This window comes from Pinus tabuliformis, chromosome 8 (assembly GCF_031772625.1).
Source record: "Pinus tabuliformis cultivar Carrire ecotype Pingquan chromosome 8, CPIR1, whole genome shotgun sequence".
Classification (NCBI taxonomy): domain Eukaryota; kingdom Viridiplantae; phylum Streptophyta; class Pinopsida; order Pinales; family Pinaceae; genus Pinus; species Pinus tabuliformis.
The window spans coordinates 113721332-113723795 of NC_142294.1; the positions used below are offsets into that span (position 1 = coordinate 113721332).

A 2464-nucleotide genomic window follows, 5' to 3' on the forward strand; every position below is an offset into this window, starting at 1 on the left:
GACCATGGGTAGATCTTTACAGTTGGCTTTAATTTACAAAATAAGGGTGGACAAGCCTTTATGACTCATGACACCTTCGCACTCTGCAACCACAAAGTGCAAAGTCTTTACAACTTTATTACAAATTTCAACCCAAAACATGGGATTTTAGCCCCAAAATTGTCCTTGGGGGATCCCATTCCCAACAGGTCCCGCGGAAAGTTGCACTAATAAAGGAATATCCAATAATTATGGTTGTGTGATGTACTCTACACCCAAATGGTGGGAGTCCTGGCACACCTCCCAATAATGGGGGGAGGTTTAAAAAACGTTGGTAACTTTTAGATAACAATGGTATGTTCTATGCTTAAGAGATATTTACTTCAATTTTTCTTATTAGCCTAATATCAATTTCCAGGTTAGGAATCAGATTAACATCAATAGTAAATGTAGATAGAACATAAACAACAACCAGAAGACAAGCCAAGACAAGAGGACATAGTATTTGGCGAATGCTAGGTGTTAGACTTAGTCTTGTCAGTCCTCTGTCAGAATCAAATTCACCAAGGTTCATTTCTCGTCATTTGCAGTCCTCAAATGCCATTTTGGTCAAAAAGAGTCATTTTAATTCTTGAGTCCAAGGTTTTGTCTCCAGAAGTGTGAAATAATGCTTGCAGGCCAGAGGGAGGTTCAATAAGTTTCTTATTTCAAGAGTTTCATCATCATTAATGATCAAAGATATTTCTTGTTCAAAACTCTGTTTTGAATAAGAAATTGTCGAATTCAGTTTTTTGTAATAAGATGTATCTTTCCACCATGAAATTCTTCACTTGCAGACTCTGGGCCTCCTTTGCTAAAGTTCAACGCCAACATCCCTGCAAAAATGCCAAAAAAATATGGGGGTGCGCGCTCAAAGATTGAAGTGGGCATTTGAATCAGTGATTGGAGTGGACATTCAGATCCATGATTGAAATGGATATTTGAATCAAAGGGAAGATTAGAAAAAACAAACATGTTCGGAGTGGTTTTTCCAAACCGAAGCTTTCCAATGGATTTGTCATGTCTCACTCAGATAGATTCCTTGCATTGGATCTTGGATATGAATACTTTTGTGGGTGAAGCATATGATCAAATAAAGGAGATGTGCATTTTTCTTTTGAATGAGTTCTCTTTGCCACCAGACAAAGTTCTGGCTGTATATGTTCAGGCTCCAGGTTCCGAGTTTAAGTACTGTGGTGCAGTATATCGTGCTTGTCCTTCAGCTGTCCTTTCTCTATGCTGGCCAGAGCCAGGGGGTCAGATGCAGCTCACTTCTGATTCTATGCCACTTACAGCGAAGATTGGTGTATCCATTGAAGACTTGAATGCTATTCCTGTTCTTAATGTCGGCCACCAGCAACGCATAGAACAACTAGCAATGAAGGTTGGGGAAAATCTATTCAATTTCATGCAGTCATTTTGTACCATGGACAGTAATAAATTGGTAGTGCCTACTGATATACTAGATCGATGGTTCAAGAAATTTCAGGAACGAGCAAAAGAGACCCGGAATATTTGAAGAGTTTCGTGATTTAAGAGTGCTGGCAAGCCAAGGATATCTTTCACATAATTTGCTCTGATTTATAGTCGCGTTTTTCATTGTTTGAAACATTATTAGTGCGCCAAAAATCGCATGGAATTTGCCAGAGGTCAAGCACATCACTGCAGAGTAGGCTAACATCATGGTTAGCCTGATGTTTTCACAGGTGCCCATGTATGCCCTAGAAGTACATGCGCATACTCTCAAAATTGGTGACATTTTTCTATGTGAAAAAACAGAGTTTGTGCATGTGTGTGATCATACATGCCAAGGAACAGTGCTAGCTTCAGTCCATCAACCGAGTAGTGAAGTCTTTGAGCTTTTCGATTACCTGTACTTTCTTTCTGGTGGACAGACTGTGTACTTTGGGGAAGCCAAAATGGCTCAAGAGGTTTCGGGCAAGCGGGTTTCGCTTGTCCCAGAACGCGAAATCCTGCAGACCATTTCCTCCGTTGCATCAATTCAGATTTTGACAAAGTAAAGGACACACTAAAGGGATTGTTTAGACACCACGAAATAATGTATGAAGTAGAAGTGAGAGACCCTTTGCTCAAAGTTTACTCAGCCCAGGCCATAAGAATCTCGACCGAAGCTTTCCAGTCATTTCAGTATGCTATAACAGCAGCAACTAGGGTTCAGGAAATGTCTCAAATTAAAGGAACAGTGTTAAAATCCAATGGAAGTCAAGCGAGCTTCTGGATGCAACGCCTGACATTGACAAGGAGGTCTTTCGTTAATATGTACAGAGAAATTGAGTATTACTGGTTGAGAGTAATGATATATACATCGATATATCACGCCATTGTGGCAAGGGGCTCTTGTGGTGCCTTCGTAGCAGGATTCATGACTTTCATGTCTATAGGAGGCTTCCCATCATTCTTAGAGAACATGAAGGTTTTCCACCAT

At 40.3% G+C, this 2464-nt stretch overlaps 1 pseudogene; it reads left to right on the forward strand.

Annotated features, from left to right (window-relative positions):
- The first annotated feature begins 958 nt into the window (after positions 1–958).
- LOC149234386 (uncharacterized) lies at positions 959–1554 on the forward strand (annotated as a pseudogene).
- The last annotated feature ends 910 nt before the right edge of the window (positions 1555–2464 follow it).